The following is a 21,532-nucleotide window of genomic DNA, read 5'->3' as shown; positions in this document are numbered from 1 at the left end:
CTGCTTGGGGCCTGATTGATTGACCATAGATCAAGAGAAGAGGAAAGGGAGGTTTGTTTGGGACTTTAAAGGCACTAGTATGCAACTGTATAAAATATATATAAAAATTTATTTAACAATTGTAATCATTCAAATTATACAAAAAGGCAGAACAATTGGGACAAACCCCACAAATCAGATCGATCACAGGACCGTTTTTTCTAATCGGTGGAGTCGTGGTCTCGACCGGTTTCGCAGTATAAAACTGCTTCTTCAGGAGAAATGTCTTGATTTGCCAAAGTGATCGTGGATTGGCTTGGGCAGTGGCCCCCTAGGGCGCACGTGGGGGATAATAAGAACGGGCTCGTCCAGAACAATGTAATCAGTTTAGTGGATACTGGGGTGGTGGACACATGGTAGTGACAATTAGATACCGGCAAGCAATGAAAGAAAGCCAGTGTGGATAAACACCAGCAAGCCAATCACAGAATGTGTAGTGTCAGTCTATCCCCAGGGAGAGCACCGTACATCTTCTCCTGAAGAAGCAGTTTTATACTGCGAAACCGGTCAAGACCACGACTCCACCGATTAGAAAAAACGGTCCTGTGATCGATCTGATTTGTGGGGTTTGTCCCAATTGTTCTGCCTTTTTGTATAATTTGTATGATTACAATTGTTAAATACATTTTTATATATATTTTATACAGTTACATACTAGTGCCTTTAAAGTCCCAAACAAACCTCCCTTTCCTCTTCTCTTGATCTATGGTCAATCAATCAGGCCCCAAGCAGCCTTGGTTTGAGTTCACTGATCAAGATACACCTACTACAACCATCCATAGCAATCAGTCCATAGCAACCCTCCATAGCATATGATAGACAGGGGGATGTAGTGGCGCTTGCAAATACTAAAAACCGACAATAATTTAAAACAATAAAATATTCTAAACAATGATTCCTAAAGTATGAGAGTGAGTCCGTCCTCTACTGGGGTAAAAATGTGTAACACTCGAGGTCTATGCCCAAAGAATACCATCCAACATCAATAATTAGATGTGGAAGGAACTGCGAGTGAATAAATAATGAAATCCAATGGATAAAAGTGCCTGACTGGCCGCACAGTGTACATGGGATAATAATCCCTTTTTTTTTTTTTTTTAAATATGTGTCATAAATCCTTAAAGTGCTTGATGAAAAACAAGTGCAAAGTGCTAATAATTAAAACAATAATAGCAGTGAATGAAAGCTCCAGCTCTCCTGGAAAGTGGTTAATTACTAATTAGCAAACACATGCAGGAAAAAGCAACAACTGAAAAGAAGTCCAAAAATGCAAGTATCCTAAAAACCTAAACGGTTCAATCATAAAACTGTTGTTTTTCTGTGCAATGAAAAGGATATAATAATATAATAATAAAATAAAAAATAAAATAAAAAAATAAAAAAATTTAAAAATCATAAATAATAGTCCAAAAACAGATAGTACAATATCACTGCAGGATTAGTGATAGTGAATAAAACTATATCCAGTGCACAATCAAGTGATAATGAAAATATTAAAAATAAAGTCCAAAGTGCAAAGTGCATCTGTGCTCCATTCAACAATTCAGATGATCAGTGGTTAATTCAGTGAAGACTTGTTACATTGTGCTCATTCAATGAAGACTTGTTACATTGTGCTCATATGTCTGTGAATCAAACCAGCCCGATTTTCCTCAGTGTGGGGATTATTTTTACCAGCCTCTTACCTTCTTGAGGCTTTTACCAAGCCTGTAACAGGAGCTGCTCTGCAGTCACATAAATACAATCCAGGATCCAAAGACGGCTCACACTCCTCCCCATTCAGGCTCTCAAAAAGAAACACAGGAATGCCTCCATAGCATAAAACCACAGGATATCAGTTTAATAAAGAAAAACGAATACACTCACAAACATTGCTGTGTTAAACAGCGTGTGTACAATCGAGTGTCACCGCTCTGCGGCCGCAAAGCAGGTGACTTCACCAGCAAGCTCTCTGTGTCCTCCTCACGCGTATCGCGACAGCCCTACGTCGCTTAATCATAGGATCAATAGCAACCAGTCCATAGCAACAGTCCATAGCAAACAGTCCATAGCAACGAGTCCATAGCAACCTGTCCATTGCAACCATCCATAGCAACAAGTACATAGCAACCCGTCCATAGCAACCCGTCCATAGCAACAAATCCATAGAAACCATCCAAAGCAATCAGTCCATAGCAACCCGTTCATAGCAACCAATCCATAGCAACCGTCCATTGCAACCAGTTCATTGCAACAGTCCATAGTAACCAATCCATAGCAACCAGTCCATAGCAACCATCCAAAGCAACCAGTCCATAGCAACGAGTCCATAGCAACCCTCCATTGCATCCAGTCCACAGCAACCAGTCCATAGCAACCAGACCATAGCAACCCTCCTTTGCAACCATCCATAGCAACCCTCCATAGCAACCAGTCCATAGCAACCCATCCATAGCAACCTGTCCATAGCATCCATATCAACCAGTTCATTGCAACAGTCCATAGCAACCCGTCCATTGCAACCATCCAAAGCAACCAGTCCATAGCAACCAGTCCATATCAACCAGTCCATAGCAACCCTCCATAGCAACCAGTCCATAGCAACCAATCCATAGCAACCAGTCCATAGCAACCGTCCAAAGCAACCAGTCCATAGCAACCCTCCATAGAAACCAGTCCATAGCAACCAATCCATAGCAACCAGTCCATAGCAACCGTCCAAAGCAACCAGTCCATAGCAACCAGACCATAGCAACCAGTCCATAGCAACAGTCCATAGCAACCAGTCCATAGCAACCCGTCCACTGCAACCATCCATAGCAACCAGTCCATAGCAACCCGTCCATAGCAACCGTCCAAAGCAACCAGTCCATAGCAAACCTCCATAGAAACCAGTCCATAGCAACCCATCCACTGCAACCAACCATAGCAACAATTCCATAGCAACCAGTCCATAGCAACCGTCCAAGGCAACCAGTCCATAGCAACCCTCCATAGAAACCAGTCCATAGCAACCAATCCATAGCAACCAGTCCATAGCAACCGTCCAAAGCAACAAGTCCATAGCAACCAGTCCATAGCAACCGTCCAAGGCAACCAGTCCATAGCAACCCTCCATAGAAACCAGTCCATAGCAACCAATCCATAGCAACCAGTCCATAGCAACCGTCCAAAGCAACAAGTCCATAGCAACCAGTCCATAGCAACCAGTCCATAGCAACAGTCCATAGCAACCAGTCCATAACAACCCGTCCACTGCAACCATCCATAGCAACCAGTCTATAGCAACCCGTCCATAGAAACCATCCACTGCAACCATCCATAGCAACAATTCCATAGCAACCCGTCCATAGCAACCCGTTCATAGCAACCAGTCCATAGCAACCGTCCATAGCACCCAGTCCATAGCAACCCTCCATAGCAACCATCCATAGCAACCAGTCCATAGCAACCAGTCCATATCAACCCTCCATAGCAACCAGTCCATAGCAACCCTCCATAGCAACCAGTCCATAGCAACCATCCAAAGCAACCAGTCCATAGCAACCAGTGCATAGCAACCATCCAAAGCAACCAGTCCATAGCAACCAAACCATATCAACCAGTTCATAGCAACCAGTCCATAGCAACCAATACATAGCAACCAGTCCATAGCAACCCTCTATAGCAACCATTCCATAGCAACCAGTCCATAGCAACTGTCCATAGCAACCATCCAAAGCAACCAGTCCATAGCAACCCTCCATAGCAACCAGTCCATAGCAACCAGTCCATAGCAACCAGTGCATAGCAACCAGTTCATAGCAACCAGTCCATAGCAACCCTTCATAGCAACCAGTTCATAACAACCATTCTGCAGTCACTGAGCAGCAAATGATATCACGTGGCCTGTTAGTGGGCCCTGCAGGACAATGTTGATGACCACTGCATTAGGACATTCCCATTGCCCAATAGAGCTGATTCAGCAATTTCAACTATTTGCAAGGCATTCCATTTTTTTTGTCACATGCGAATGGCTCTCCTTTAACAGAATCATAATTTAAATCTGTTCTTAAAAAATGTTCATGGTACAGGATATGCAGCTGCTACATAGGGAGTGAATCAGGATGTAGATGTAGATAATAAATAAATAATAAATAAATAAAAAATAAATAAATAATAAATAAAAAAATAAATAAATAATAAATTAAAAATAAATAAATAAATATATAATAAATAAATAATAAATAATAAAATATAAAAAAATAATAATAAATAAATAATAAATAATAAATAAATAATAAATAAATAAATAATAAATAAATAATAAAAAATAAATAAATAATAAATAAATAAAAAATAAAATATAAAATAAATAAAAGATAAATAATAAATAAATAATAAATATAAAATAAATAATAAATAATAAATAAATAATAAATAAAAAAATAAATAATAAATAATAAATAAATAAATAATAAATAAATAAATAGTAAATAATAAATAATAAATAAATATATAAAAAATAAATAAATAAATAAATGATAACAAAAATAATAAAATGAATAAATAATAAATAAAAATAAATAAACAATAAATAAATAAAAAATAAAATAAAAATTATAAATAAAAAATAAATAATAAATAATAAATAAAATAAATAATAAATAATAAAATATAAAATATAAAATAAATACATAAATAAATAAATAAATACATAAATAATAAATAAATAAAAAATAAAATATAATAAATAATAAAATAAATAAATAATAAATAAATAAATAATAAATAAATAATAAATAAATAAAAAATAAATAACTAATAAATAATAAATAAATAAGAATAAATAATAAAATAATAAAATGAATAAAAAATAAATAAAACATAAAATAAATAAAAAATAAAAAATACATAATAAATAAAATAAATAATAAATAATAAAATATAAAATAAATACATGAATAAATAAATAATAAATAAATAAAATATAAAATATAAAATAAATAATAAATAATAAATAAATAAATAATAAATAAATAAATAATACATTTAATAAACTTTCTGGTATATTGGTACCTACCAGCTCAAACCCCACATTTATATGCCACCCAGTTTCAGGGTGGGTGGCTGTTATAGACTATAATTCATGTAGCTTTACTTTCCCCTGGATGAGAGAGACACAGTTCTCCTGTGTCCTCTGTGAGGACACCACCGCTTTGCCCTTAGTAGGAAGAGCTCTCTCCATCAACAATGGACAGACAATTACTATTGGACCTCACAGGGACACCTTTTCCTTCATGCTAGTCCCAGTCATTCTTCCAAGCAGAGGATGATATAACACCTGCCTGCCTGCCTCACCTTCTCTATGGCTCTAAAACTGAAAAAATGGACCACACTGCCTGCTTTCCACCTGACAGCGCTGAAGAGTCTTCACAACAGAAGGTAATGATTCTAATTTCATATGTGCTTTCTTTATTGCTTTAATTGTGTGTTTATTCCTGTCTTCGCTTTGTAATAATGCTGTTGTTACAGCTAGCAGTACATTGTCATTTAATCACTTCCTTACCGGGCCTATTCTGGCACTCCTCTTCTACATGCAAAAATCATAATTTTTTTGCTAGAAAATTAGTCAGAGCCCCCAAACACTATATATATGTTTTTTTAGCAGACACCATAGGGAATAAAATGGCAGTCATTGCAACTTTTTATCTCGCACAGTATTTGCGCAATATTTTTTCAAACGCCTTTTTTTCATGAATTAAAAAATAACACAACATTAAAGTTAGCCCAATTTTATTGCATAATGTGAAAGATGTTACGCCAAGTAAATAGATACCCAACATGTCACCCTTCAAAATTGCACACGCTCGTGGAAGGCGCCAAACTTCAGTACTTCAGTACTTAATAATCCTCATGGGCGATGCTTTATTTTTATTTTTTTACTGTTTACTTGTTTTGAGTTACAGAGTAGTCTAGGGCTAGAATTTTATTATTGTTAATTTTACTTTAAACTTTTTACTTTGACACTTAGAAATAAAAGTGATAATTTTTTTTATTATAAGGAATGTAAACATCCCTTGTAATAGGAATATGTATGGCAGGTCCTCTTTACAGTGAGATATGGCTTTCCAGCCAAGGTGGCGTAGTTTTTTTTAATGCAAAGGCCAGGCGTGAAGTCATAATATCGTGCCCGGCCTCCGAATGATCATATTGACTCCGGCAACCATCTGGTCCGCCAGAAATCTCTATGGTAGGCATCCGGGTCTGGCAGATGTGTTCCCCGACTCACCGATCACCGGAGGGTGGCGGGAGGGGGGACGTCCCCTTTTGCCACCTGTAAGAATGATTAAGCAGCGGAACAGCCGCTATGATCATTCTTACGGTGCACAGAATAGCCGGCTCTAAAAGACGATATCTGAATGATGCCTGTAGCTGCAAATAAATAATAAATAAAAAATAAATAATAAATAAATAAATATTAAATAATAAATAATAAATAAAATATAAATTATAAATAAATAAATAAATAATAATAATAATAATAAATAAATATTAAATAAGAAATAAATAATCAATAATAAATAAATAAATAAATAATATATAATAAAAAATAATAAAATAAATAATAAATAAATAAATAATAATAAATAAATAAATAAACAATAAATAATAAATAATAAATAAATAAATAAATACATAAATAAAAAAAATATTAAATAATAAATAAATACTAAATAATAAATTAATAAATAATAAATAAAAATTATAAAATAATAAAATAAATAAAAAATACATAATAAAAAAATAGTAAATAATAAATAATAAATAAATAAATATTAAATAAATAAAAAATAAATGATAAATAAATAAATAATAATAATAATAATAAATAAATAAATATTAAATAAGAAATAAATAATCAATAAGAAATAAATAAATAGCAACCAGTCCATACAAACCCTCCATAGCAACCAGTCCATAGAAACCATCCAAAGCAACCAGTCTATAGCAACCAGTCCATAGCAACCCTCCATAGCAACACACAACCAGAAAATATGCAACAAATGCCAATTGGCAACAAATGTCAATTTTAACTTGAAGAAGCAATACATCACCAGAAGATATGCGACAAATGCCGATTTCAACTTGAAGCAGAAGCAATACATCACCAGGAAATACCATAATTGATCCTGCTTTCAGAAAACGTCACTTGCAACATTAAATGAGTTACATGAAAATGAAGCAGCAGATTAACTCATAACCCATGAGATGCAATGTGCCTTCAAAATAAGAATGAAATACAGACTTGTGTGATGCGGGAATGCAGTCAACCAGTGGACAACAGCTACATCCACTTGCCATGAATGCATTAAAGCTTGGCCAATTTTTGTGTGCGCGATGTGTCATCGCACCCTTTTCCCTAACCAAGTGAAACATTGCATTCACAGCAATTACAAGAAGAATATACACACATTGTTGCTTCCTGTTTGACAGGGAACTATGTTCATGTGTGCAACAATCACTGCCAAGGCCCTGAACAATGCACTGTACCAGATGAAAGGACCAAAGAATGGATTTGTCACAACTGTGATTCACATTTAAAAGCAGGACACAAATCATCCATCGCTGTGACTAACAACATGGAGCTGGCGCCTATTCCTTCAGAGCTCTGCGATTTGAATGTGCTGGAAAAACAACTTTTGACCAAAATACTGCCATTTTCCAAGATCATCACACTTCCCAAAGGTCGACAGGCAGCTAAACACGGCGCTGTAGTGTGTGTGCCATCCGAGGTGGAAACCACGGTCTACCAAGATCGCACAGCACATCTCAGTTACACAGAGTGAAGCTGGAAAGACGTCTGACTTACAAAGGCCACCAGCTGTGCCACAATGTCAACATGAGAAATGTAGTAGCAGGTCATTCAAAACACATTGACACACACCCCGACTACAGTGACATTTCAATCAGAGTGGATGAGACAATCACTGATGATAATAATGATGATGATGATGATGATGATAATGATGATACTAATAATGATGGGTTGAAACTCGACAGTTGTGATGACACTGAAATGATGGAGATACTTGAACGCATCGAAAATTGTGATCCATCAGAGGTACAGTTTGCATGTTTACCGGCTGCTTTTGAGCAACAGAAAGGCCATGACCAACACAACCTCCCAATGCAGAGGATGAGAAGGATGCACTAAGACCTGGAATTGGCCGAGACAGCTGTTTGCAGCCATCTGACCAAGGAAGCACGGTGATGGAATATTCAGCATTACATCTGCACAAGTTAACACACCTGTCAGCTTCTTTAAAGTTCCTAGGCTTGAGGCAATGACTTTCCCTGTTCAGTTCCCTACTGGACAGAATACATTCGACCAGGCAAGACAGGTCAAACTGTCCCCGAGCATGTATTTCAATGCAAGGCTTTTTTGTGTTGATACTCGTTTTGCAAGAGACACAAGCTACCTCTTCTTTGCGCAGTCTTTCACAGAAACACATATGGCCAAAAGCAGCATGTCCATCCAGTTAAGGAAAGGAACACCCAATACCAGGGGTGGGCCGAAAAAATCCAACAAGTTTAAGAGGTTGGTGCGAAACCGAAATGCCACAATGTTCATGCAACCACTGAGAGGGGACTCCGGCTTACTGGGATAAAAATCGGAAGAATTTACTAGCCATGGTCAGACAATTGGGTAAGCTGACATTTTTTCTTACCTGTGGCAGAATTCAGATGGCCAGAGGTATTTTCTTAATAATCCAAAAGTGCAGCTTGAAGACATGTCACAGCTACTTGCACAGTGTGATATGACTTTGAATCAGTACAACTCGTACAGTGAGGCATTGACCTCCTCAAGCGTGATTCTAATGAAGCGTGATGTCAAGGACTGCTGGGTTGAACAACTACAATCCACTTTTGCTAACGGAGTATACACGTCACAAACATTGCGCTTACTGTGAAGGCCCCACAAACCTTAAGCGCACACAAGCTCAGACATTCTACTTAGTTTGTGACTGGTGCACTAAACGCGTGTGTGGCCTAAATCCTGGTGGCGCGGAGACAGGCAAATCACAAAGCAACAAAGATATTCTCTAAACTTACCAGACTACGTGAGGAAGCAGACATATCCATGCCAAGTGTTTTATTAACTGCATTTACAGGAACAGCAGTTTTAAACCTTTCAGGCAAGACTTTGCATTCTCTGCTGAAGTTGCCAAGTAGCTTGAAGTAAGGGTACAGCTGTCAAATGCGGAGATCATTGTAATTGACGAGGTGTCAATGATTTCAAAGCCCCTGTTTGCCTTCATCAACTGGAGATTACAGCAAATCAAAGGCAGTAAGAAAACTTTTGGTGGTATGTCAGTACTAGCAGTAGGAGACTTTTACCAGGTCCCCCCGCTGGGAAAAGTAAGCCACTCTGCATGTTTGAGGAAAATACCAATGACGTCTAGAAACACTACTTTTAGATGATCACGCTGACAGAGATCATGCGACAGGATTTCATTTGTTGAGCTTTTGAATAGAATCAGAGTCTAGCAGAAGACTGACACCTTAAGCAATGATGACAAAGCTCTGCTTGCTCAGGCTTTGGCAGGTCCCACCCACTGCCATCAGGGCTGCACATCTTTGCCACCAACAAAGAGGTTCACAAACATAATGCCGCAACTGTGTCTGTTCTCCATTCAAACGTCAACAACATAGATGCAGACGTTTACAGAAAAGACCCTAAAACAGGAGTGATGCTGAGGCAACACCAACCTTTCAAAGGACACAAAGACAATCTGACTGACACACTGCAAGCAGCTGAAGGTGCACGTATCATGATCAGAAGAAACATTGATGTTGGATGACGGGCTTGTTACGGGACATTTGGCAAGATTGCAAGAATAATTCTCCAGACTGAGAATGGCTGCTACTACGGTAAACAAGATTGGGCTTGTGCTTGACAATCCAAATGCAGGACAGAGATACCGTAACGTAACTTGTCGTCTTGTGATGCTGACAACTTGGTGTACATAGGGTAGAGGAAAACCTAAGACAGAAAGGAGTTGTTCGCAGGCAGTTCCACCTGATGTTGCCTTTTGCATGTACAATTCAGGGGATGTCGATACAGTCGGCAGTGGTCTCATTGAAACGGGTCTTCCAAACTGGGAATGGCCTATGTTTCTCTGAGAAGAACGACTACACTGTAAGGACTGCACATGACCGACTTTGATTAGAAAAATTTCTTTGCTGATCCCGAAATCACAGCCTTCCTTGACTCAAATAAGAATGCATCACTGGAAAGTGTTATGTCCCTCGTAAAGTTACTTCTGCATACTGGCATACTCTGTCAGCAACCATCCATAGAAACCGTCCATAGCAACCAATCCATATCAACCAGTCCATAGCAACCCTCCATAGCAACCATCCATAGCAACCAGTCCATATCAACCCTCCATAGCAACCAGTCAATAGCAACCGGCCATAGCAACTAGTCCATAGCAACCATTAAAAGGAACCAGTCCATAGCAACCAGTCCATATCAACCATCCAAAGCAATCAAAGCAATCAGTCTATAGCAACCAGTCCATATCACCCAATCCATAGCAACCATTCCATATCAACCAGTGCATAGCAACCCGTCCATAGCAACCAGTCCATAGCAACCAGTCCATAGCAAACAGTCCATAGCAACCGTTCATACCAACCCTCCATATAAATCGTCCATAGAAACCAGTCCATAGCAACCAGTCCATAGCAACCCTCCATTGCATCCAGTCCATACCAACCAGTCCATAGCAACCAGACCATAGCAACCAGTCCTTAGCAACCGTCCATAGCAACCAGTCCATAGAAATCATCCATAGCAACCAGTCCATAGCAACCCTCCATGGCAACCAGTCCATAGCAAACAGTCCATAGCAACCAGACCAAAGCAACCCTCCATAGCAACCAGTCCATAGCAACCATCCATAGCAACCATCTAAGCAACCAGACCATAACAACCAGTCCATAGCAACCAGTCCATAGCAACCCTCTATAGCAACCATTCCATAGCAACCAGTCCATAGCAACTGTCCATAGCAACCATCAAAAGCAACCAGTCCATAGCAACCCTCCATAGCAACCAGTCCATATGAACCCTCCATAGCAACCAGTCCATAGAAACCCTCCAAAGCAACCAGTTCATAGCAACCAGTCCATAGCAACCGTCCATAGCAACCAGTCCATAGCAACCATCCATAGCAGCCAGTCCATAGCAACCAGTCCATAGCAACCCTCCATAGCAACCCGTTCATAGGAACCAGTCCATAGCAACCGTCCATAGCATCCAGTCCATTGCAACCAGTCCATAGCAACCCTCCATAGCAACCATCCATAGCAACCAGTCCATATCACCCCTCCATAGCAACCCTCCATACAAACCAGTCCATAGCAACCATCCAAAGCAACCAGTCCATAGCAACCAGTCTATATCAACCAGTCCATAGCAACCAGTCCATAGCAAAACATCCATAGCAACCAGTCCATAGCAACCGTCCAAAGCAAACAGTCCATAGCAACGAGTCCATAGCAACCCTTCATTGCATCCAGTCCATAGCAACCAGTCCATAGCAACCAGTCCATAGCAACCATCCAAAGCAGCCAGTCCATAGCAACCAGTCCATAGCAACCCTCCATAGCAACCGTCCATAGCATCCAGTCCATTGCAACCAGTCCATAGCAACCCTCCATAGCAACCATCCATAGCAACCAGTCCATATCACCCTTCCATAGCAACTTTCCATAGCAACCAGTCCATAGCAACCGTCCATAGCAACCAGTCCATAGCAACCATCCAAAGCAACCAGTTCATAGCAACCAGTCCATAGCAACCCGTCCATAGCAACCAGTCCATATTAACCAGTCCATAGCAATCCAGACCAGAGCAACTGTCTTCAGCAACCAGTCCATAGCATCCAGTCCATAGCAACCCGTCCATAGCAACCTGTCCATAGCAACCGTCCATAGAAACCAGTCCATAGCAAGCAGTCCATAGCAACCCTCTATGCAGTCCATAGCATCCAGTCCATAGAAACCATCCAAAGCAACCATTCCATAGCAACCAGTCCATAGCAACCAGTCCATAGCAACCATCCATAGCAACCAGTCCATAGCAACCAGTCCATAGCAACCAGTCCATAGCAACCAGTCCATAGCAATCAGTCTATAGCAACCCTCCATAGCAAGCAGTCCATAGCAACCAGTCCATAGCAACCGTCCATAGCTACCAGTCCATAGCAACAGTCCATAGCAACCAGTCCATAGCAACCAGTCCATAGCAACCGGTCCATAGCAACAGTCCATAGCAACCAGTCCACAGCAACCAGTTCATAGCAACCGTCCATAGCAACCTGTCCATAGCAACCGTCCATAGAAACCAGTCCATAGCAAGCAGTCCATAGCAACCCTCCATAGCAAGCAATCCATAGCAACTAGTCCATAGAAACCATCCAAAGCAACCAGTCCATAGCAACCAGTCCATAGCAACCATTTCATAGCAACCCTTCATAGCAACCCTCCATATCACCCAGTCCATAGCAACCAGTCCATAGCAACCAGACCATAGCAACCAGTCCATAGCAACCAGTCCATAGCAACCGTCCATAGCAACCAGTCCATAGCAACCAGTCCATAGCAACCATCCAGAGCAACCAGTCCATAGCAACCCTCCATTGCAACCAGTCCATAGCAACCCGTCCATAGCAACCTGTCCATAGCAACCAGTCCATATCACCCCTCCATAGCAACCAGTCCATATCAACCAGTGCATAGCAACCCGTCCATTGCAAGCATCAATAGCAACCAGTCCATAGCAACCAATCCATAGCAACCAGTCCATAGCAACCGTCCAAAGCAACCAGTCCATAGCAACGAGTCCATAGCAACCCTCCATTGCATCCAGTCCATAGCAACCAGACCATAGCAACCCTCCTTTGCAACCATCCATAGCAACCCTCCATAGCAACCCATCCATAGCAACCCGTCCATAGCAACCATAGCAACCAGTTCATTGCAACAGTCCATAGCAACCCGTCCATTGCAACCATCCATAGCAACCAGTCCATAGCAACCCTCCATAGCAACCAGTCCATAGCAACCCGTCCATAGCAACCCATCCATAGCAACCAGTCCATAGCAACCAGTCCATAGCAAACGTCCATAGCAACCAGTCCATAGCAACCCTCCATAGCAACCAGTCCATAGCAACCGTCCATAGCAACCAGTCCATAGCAACCAGTCCATAGCAATCCTCCATAGCAACCATCCATAGCAACCAGTCCATAGCAACCCTCCATAGCAACCCTCCATAGCAACAGTCCATAGCAACCCTCCATAGCAACCAGTCCATAGCAACCAGTCCATTGCAACCAGTGCATAGCAACCCGTCCATAGCAACCAGTCCATAGCAACCCTCCATAGCAACCAGTCCATAGCAACCAATCCATAGCAACCAGTCCATAGCAACCGTCCAAAGCAACCAGTCCATAGCAACCCTCCATAGAAACCAGTCCATAGCAACCAATCCATAGCAACCAGTCCATAGCAACCGTCCAAAGCAACCAGTCCATAGCAACCAGTCCATAGCAACCAGTCCATAGCAACCAGACCATAGCAACCAGTCCATAGCAACCAGTCCATAGCAACCAGTCCATAGCAACCCGTCCACTGCAACCATCCATAGCAACCAGTCCATAGCAACCCGTCCATAGAAACCATCCACTGCAACCATCCATAGCAACAATTCCATAGCAACCAGTCCATAGCAACCGTCCAAAGCAACCAGTCCATAGCAACCCTCCATAGAAACCAGTCCATAGCAACCAATCCATAACAACCAGCCCATAGCACCCGTTCAAAGCAACCAGTCCATAGCAACCAGTCCATAGCAACCAGTCCATAGCAACAGTCCATAGCAACCTGTCCATAGCAACACGTCCACTGCAACCATCCATAGCAACCAGTCCATAGCAACCCGTCCATAGAAACCATCCACTGCAACCATCCATAGCAACAATTCCATAGCAACCCGTCCATAGCAACCCATTCATAGCAACCAGTCCATAGCAACCGTCCATAGCACCCAGTCCATAGCAACCCTCCATAGCAACCATCCATAGCAACCAGTCCATATCAACCCTCCATAGCAACCAGTCCATAGCAACCCTCCATAGCAACCAGTCCATAGCAACCATCCAAAGCAACCAGTCCATAGCAACCAGTGCATAGCAACCATCCAAAGCAACCAGTCCATAGCAACCAAACCATATCAACCAGTTCATAGCAACCAGTTCATAGCAACCAGTCCATATCAACCAATACATAGCAACCAGTCCATAGCAACCGTCCATAGCAACCCTCCATAGCAATCGTCCATAGCAACCAGTCCATAGCAACCAGTCCATAGGAACCAGTCCATAGCAACCAGTCCTTAGCAACCCTCCATTGCAACCAGTCCATAGCAACCAGTCCATAGCAACCGTCCATAGCAACCAGTCCATAGCAACCGTCCAAGGCAACCAGTCCTTAGCAACCAGTCCATAGCAACCCTCCATAGCAACCATCCATAGCAACCAGTCCATATCAACCTTCCATAGCAACCAGTCCATAGCAACCCTCTATAGCAACCAGTCCATAGCAACCAGTCCATAGTAACCAGTGCATAGCAACCATCCAAAGCATCCAGTCCATAGCAACCAGTCCATATCAACCAGTTCATATCAACCAGTCCATAGCAACCCTCCATAGCAACCAGTTCATAACAACCAATCCATAGCAACCAGTCCATAGCAACCCTCCATTGCAATAGTCTATAGCAACCAGTCCATAGCAACCAGTCCATAGCAACCCTCCATTGCATCCAGTCCATAGCAACCAGTCCATAGCAACCCTCCATTGCATCCATTCCATAGCAACCAGTCCATAGCAACGCTCCATGGCAACAAGTCCATAGCAACCAGACCATAGCAACCCTCCATAGCAACCATCCTGAAAAGGATTTTAAAAGCAATGTTTATATGCTGCTATTGTGTCACGAATTGCATTCAACATGTCATGTAATTTTGCTACTGCTATGGAATCAGTTCAGTTGAGGTAAGTTGTTAACTTGCTGGACAAAAGTGTTTGCAGAATTAGATTAGCAAGAAAGGATAGGCAGTTATGATTTATTGCCTATATATCAACCAGTCCATATCAACCAGTCCATAGCAACAGTCCATAGCAACAAGTCCATAGCAACCGTCCAAGGCAACCAGTCCATAGCAACCCTCCATAGCAACCATCCATACCAACAAGTCCATATCAACCCTCCATAGCAACCAGTCCATAGCAACCCTCTATAGCAACCAGTCCATAGCAACCAGTCCATAGCAACCAGTGCATAGCAACCATCCAAAGCAACCAGTCCATAGCAACCAGTCCATATCAACCAGTTCATAGCAACCAGTCCATAGCAACCCTCCATAGCAACCAGTTCATAACAACAAATCCATAGCAACCAGTCCATAGCAACCCTCCATTGCAATTGTCCATAGCAACCAGTCCATAGCAACCAGTCCATAGCAACCCTCCATTGCATCCAGTCCATAGCAACCATCCTGAAAAGGATTTTAAAAGCAATGTTTATATGCTGCTATTGTGTCACAAATTGCATTCAACATGTCATGTAATTTTGCTACTGCTATGGAATCAGTTCAGTTGAGGTAAGTTGTTAACTTGCTGGACAAAAGTGTTTGCAGAATTAGATTAGCAAGAAAGGATAGGCAGTTATTATTTATTGCCTATATTGTCCTATTGCCTTAGGACAGTGGTCATCAACCTTGTCCTGCAGGGCCCACTAACATGCCAGGTTTTATGTATTACCTTGGGGAAATGCAGTCTAGAATACTGCAGTCACTGAGCAGCAAATGATATCACCTGTGATGTATTTCAGTTATCTTGCAAACGTGGCCTGTTAGTGGGCCCTGCAGTACAATGTTGATGACCACTGCCTTAGGACATTCCCATTGCCCAATAGAGCTGATTCAGCAATATCAACTATTTGCAAGGCATTCCATTTTGTTTGTCACATGCAAATGGCTTTAACAGAATCATAATTTAAACCTCTTCTTAAAAAATGTTCATGGTACAGGATATGCAAACAGGTAAGAAAGCTGCCGCTCCAGGTGAGCTCACTATGGTAATTGATGTCTACTCAGAAGCAGATGGGTGCTGGCAATGCACTGGATGTGCAAAAAACGACAAGGATATGGACAGCCGCACTCCAGTAACTTGAAAAAGATGTGCCCTTTATTGGGTACAGGAAAAAATACACTACAGGTATCAGCACACAGTGGGATAAACAGCTGACGCATTTCGCATTGAGTGTCAATGCTTAATCATAGCTATAGATGAAATAAAAAATAACTGGTATACATATACACACAGAAATCTATGCTTAATTGGACCCACCCAGCATGTGATTGACTACAGCAATTAGCCAGTATCCAACACACATGCGGGGGGGGTGGGCAGAAGAGGCATAGGTGAAAAAAGCACACATAAAACAAACTGGCTTGCAAAGTAAAACAAATCTGTAAATACAAGTGTGGACAATAATAAATGTGACCAAAAAGGCAACACATAATTGTGTGAAAATAAAAATAGTAATCAAAAACATATTAAAAGCTAAGGTGTAGCAGGGATGTGGTGTAAATATAAATGTGAATAAAGAAAGTGAGTGAGTCTCACCCACCTCTCTCGGGCTTGTCATAAGAAGAATATTGGGTGTAATTTGTCTAAAGATGAAATGGATGCATTAAAAGTTGTAAGTGAAGACAACAGCATTACTATCCGCAATTCAGATAAAGGGGGTACTGTTGTTGTCTTGGATTCTTCCACATACAGTAGTGAAGCCTTGAGACAGCTCTCTGACATTCACACATATTCTTTATTGAAGTCTGATCCTACTGTTCCCTTTAGCAAAGAGCTCATTTTGCTTTTAGATCGTGCAGTACAAGCGGGCATCTTTACAGCTAAGGAACGGGATCTATTCATCCCTGTCAACCCAATCATGCCCATCTTTCATCATCTGCCCAAAGTTCACAAGGGTTTCTGCCCACTAGTTGGCAGACCCATAGTGGCAGGCATAGGCTCTTTAAATGAACGCCTGGGCGACTGGGTTGACAGCCAACTACAACCCCCAGTCTTGAGCCTCCCAGGATATCTTCATGACACCAAAGATTTACTTAACAAACTCCATGAATTTGCATGGTCCAATGATCACAGGTGGATCAGTTGTGATGTCACAAGCCTTTATTCCTGCATTCCCCACCATCTAGGGATTGAGGCAGTCAAGTTTTTCTTAAAAGAGTCAGGGAAATTCTCCCTGGTCCTACAGGAGTTTATATGTCAGGCTTTAGAATACCTTTTGAAACATAATTTTTTCATGTTTGATGGGGGCTACTACCTCCAAAGATGCGGGGCCTCAATGGGAGCCAAGTTTTCTCCCTCTCTGGCCAACCTTTATATGGGCTGGTGGGAGAGGTCCCGCATCTTTGGATGTGGTAGTCCCCGTCGTCTGGACACTGCATTCTATTGTCGCTACATAGACGACTTGCTATTCATAGCAACCAGTCCATAGCAACCAGTCCATAGCAACCGTCCATAGCAACCAGTCCATAGCAACCATCCAAAGGCCACCAGTCCATAGCAACCAGTCCATAGCAACCCTCCATAGCAACCAGTCCATAGCAACCAGTCCATACCAACCCTCCATAGCAACCAGTCCATAGCAACCCTCTATAGCAACCAGTCCATAGCAACCAGTCCATAGCAATCAGTGCATAGCGACCATCCAAAGCAACCAGTCCATAGCAACCAGTCCATATCAACCAGTTCATAGCAACCAGTCCATAGCAACCCTCCATAGCAACCAGTTCATAACAACCAATCCATAGCAACCAGTCCATAGCAACCCTCCATTGCAATAGTCCATAGCAACCATCCAAAGCAACCAGTCCATAGCAACCAGTCCATATCAACCAGTTCATAGCAACCAGTCCATAGCAACCCTCCATAGCAACCGGTTCATAACAACCAATCCATAGCAACCAGTCCATAGCAACCCTCCATTGCAATAGTCCATAGCAACCAGTCCATAGCAACCAGTCCATAGCAACCAGTCCATTGTAATCAGTCCATAGCAACCAGTCCATAGCAACCCTCCATTGCAATAGTCCATAGCAACCAGTCCATAGCAACCAGTCCATAGCAACCCTCCATTGCATCCAGTCCATAGCAACCAGTCCATAGCAACCCTCCATAGCAACCATCCTGAAAAGGATTTTAAAAGCAAGGTTTATATGCTGCTATTGGGTCACAAATTGCATTCAACATGTCATGTAATTTTGCTACTGCTATGGAATCAGTTCAGTCTGGTTAGTTGAGGTAAGTTGTTAACTTGCTGGACAAAAGTGTTTGCAGAATTAGATTAGCAAGAAAGGATAGGCAGTTATGATTTATTGCCTATATTGTCCTATTGCCTTAGGACAGTGGTCATCAACCTTGTCCTGCAGGGCCCACTAACATGCCAGGTTTTATGTATTACCATGGGGAAATGCAGTCTAGAATACTGCAGTCACTGAGCAGCAAATGATATCACCTGTGATGTATTTCAGCTATCTTGCACACGTGGCCTGTTAGTGGGCCCTGCAGGACAATGTTGATGACCACTGCCTTAGGACATTCCCATTGCCCAATAGAGCTGATTCAGCAATTTCAACTATTTGTCACATGCGAATGGCTCTCCTTTAACAGAATCATAATTTAAATCTCTTCTTAAAAAATGTTTATGGTACAGGATATGCAGCTGCTACATAGGGAGTGAATCAGGATGTAGATGGGCACCCTGCTCTTTATGTCCATCCTGCTCTTTGCTTTTATTACGCAAGTCTTTTATGATATTAAAAAAAATGAATAGTATGAATAGTTCACATTCATATGTTTTCTGGTGCAGAGGATTTCCCTCCTGTAAAAAATCCAGTTCTCTTGCAGGGTATATGGGGTATGTATTTGGGATAGTTGGCTGATCATATTCCCTATTTGCAAGTGTGAGCTGTGATATCCTTCATGTTCACCTGGAAGGGATTTAAAATCTTAGACCTTCTAAAATAAAAAAAACAGGAACTGTCCTGTTTTCATGGTACAGTTAGCATAAAATTGATTGATCGGCTAATTTACTGTATACTCATTATTAGTGACTTAATTCCTCCTTATTGTGATCTGGGGAGTTTCATCAGAGGTCTAGCAGTATTTGGCATAGTGTCATCCTTTGGGAGCAAATCCCTCTGTCCCTCATGCAGTTCATTTCATAATTAAAATAGTTTTAAACTCAATAAAGGTGCCGCGGCCTAAACTTTTCCACAAATAAATAATAAATAAAAAATAAATAAATAAAAAATAAATAAATAAATAATAAAAAAAATATATAATAAATAATAAAATAAATAATAAATAAATAAATAATAAAAAAATAAAAAAATAAATAAAATAATAAATAAATAATAAAATATAAAAAAAATAATAAATAAATAAATAAAAATAAATAATAAAACAAAAAAATAAATAATAAATAAATAAAAAATAAATAAATAATAAACAACAAATAAATAATAACTAATAAATAAATAATAAATAATAAATCAATAAACAATAAATAATAAATAAATAAATAAATAATAAATAAATAAATACAAAATAAATAAATATTAAGTAATAAATTAATAAATAATAAATAATAAAATATGAAAAAAATAATAATAAATAAATAATAAAATAAATAAAAATAATAATAATAAAAAAAAGTAAATAATAAATTAATAAATAAATAATAAATAAAAATAAAAAATAGTAAATAATAAATTAATAAAAATAAAATATAATTAATAACAAAATAAATAAAAAATAAATAAATAATAAATAAATAAATAATAAATAAATAAATAAATATTAAATAATAAATAAATAATAAATAAAAAAATAAAAAATAAAAAAATTAATAAATAATAAATAATAAATAAATAATAAATAAAAATAAATGATAAATAAATAAATAATAATAAATAAATAATAAATAAATGATCAAGAATAAATAAATAAATAAATAATAAATAATATATAATAAAAAAAAAATCAAAAATAATTAAATAAATAATAAATAAATAATAAATAAATAATAAATAAATAATAAATAATAAAAAATAAATGATAAATAAATAAAAAATAAATGAATAATAAATAAATAATAAATACTAAATAATAAATAAATAAATAAATAAATATTAAATAATAAATAAATAATAAATAATAAAATATGAAAAAAATAATACATAATTAATAAATAATAAATAAATATAAATAATAAAATAAATAAAAAATAAATAATAAAAAAATAAATAAATAGTAAATAATAAATAAATAATAAATAAAAATAAATAAAAATAAATAAATAATAAATAAATGATAAATAAATAATAATAAGAAATAAATATTAAATAAGAAATAAATAATCAATAATAAATAAATAAATAATATATAATAAATAAAAAATAATAAATAATAAAATAAATAATAAATAAATAATAAATAATAAATCATAGCAACCCTCCATTGCAACCATCCATAGCAACCAGTCCAAAGCAACCCTCCATAGCAACCATCCATAGCAACCAGTTCATTGCAACCATCCATAGCAACCAGACCATAGCAACCGTCCATAGCAACCAGTCCATAGCAACCAGTCCATAACAACCCATCCATTGCAACCATCCATAGCAACCAGTCCATAGCAACCCTCTGTAGCAACCAGTCCATAGCAACCCATCCATAGCAACCCGTCCATGGCAACAAATCCATAGAAACCATCCAAAGCAACCAGTCCATAGCAACCAGTCCATAGCAACCCGTCCATAGCAACCAGTCCATAGCAACCCGTCCATATCAACCATTCCATAGCAACCAGTCCATAGCACCCAGTCCATAGCAACCCGTCCATAGCAACCAGTCCATATTAACCAGTCAATAGCAATCCAGACAATAGCAACCGTCCATAGCAACCAGTCCATAGCAACCAGTCCATAGCAACCCGTTCATAGCAACCCGTCCATAGCAACCAGTCCATAGCAAACATTTCATAGCAACCATCCATAACAACCAGTCCATCGCAACAGTCTATAGCAACCAGTCCATAGCAACCAGTCCATAGCAACCCTCCATAGCAACTAGTCCATAGCAACCCGTCCATAGCAACCCATTCATAGCAACCAGTCCATAGCAACCTTCCATAGCAACCAGTCCATAGCAACCAGTCCATAGCAATCCTCCATAGCAACCAGTCCATAGCAACCTGTCCATAGCAGTCCATAGCAACCAGTCCATAGCAACCCTCCATAGCAACCAGTCCATAGCAACCCGTCCATAGCAACCCGTCCATAGACACCAGTCTATAGCAACCCTCCAT

The sequence above is a fragment of the Rana temporaria genome, chromosome 10, assembly GCF_905171775.1.
Source record: "Rana temporaria chromosome 10, aRanTem1.1, whole genome shotgun sequence".
NCBI classification, from domain to species: Eukaryota; Metazoa; Chordata; class Amphibia; order Anura; family Ranidae; genus Rana; species Rana temporaria.
This window is presented reverse-complemented; position numbering follows the sequence as displayed.